Here is a 298-nt window from a genome sequence, read left to right as displayed (position 1 = left end):
GAGAGGGCTGGGGGGGGGAGATGGGTGCCCACTGCCACCCCATCCCTCCCTCCAGCCGCTGGGCAAAGTGCCAGCGCTGGGGACGGATGCCACAGCCACCCTCGTCCCCCAGCTCCAAGGGCAGCAGGGCTGTGTTATCAGGCCGGGCAGCCAGCCCACCTTCTTTATGGCCTGGAGAGAAAGGGCGAGGAGGAGAGCAGCAATGCTGGCAGAAATATTGTCGCTGGCTGCCGGGTCGGTTCCCTGGGCTCCTGGCGTGGGGCGATAACACAGCCGCCTTTGTCTGCCCGCTGTTATG

Source organism: Pygoscelis adeliae, unplaced genomic scaffold (genome assembly GCF_000699105.1).
Source record: "Pygoscelis adeliae isolate BGI_AS28 unplaced genomic scaffold, ASM69910v1 Scaffold515, whole genome shotgun sequence".
NCBI lineage: Eukaryota > Metazoa > Chordata > Aves > Sphenisciformes > Spheniscidae > Pygoscelis > Pygoscelis adeliae.
The sequence above is the reverse complement of the archived record's forward strand: the minus strand, read 5'-3'. Positions refer to the sequence as shown.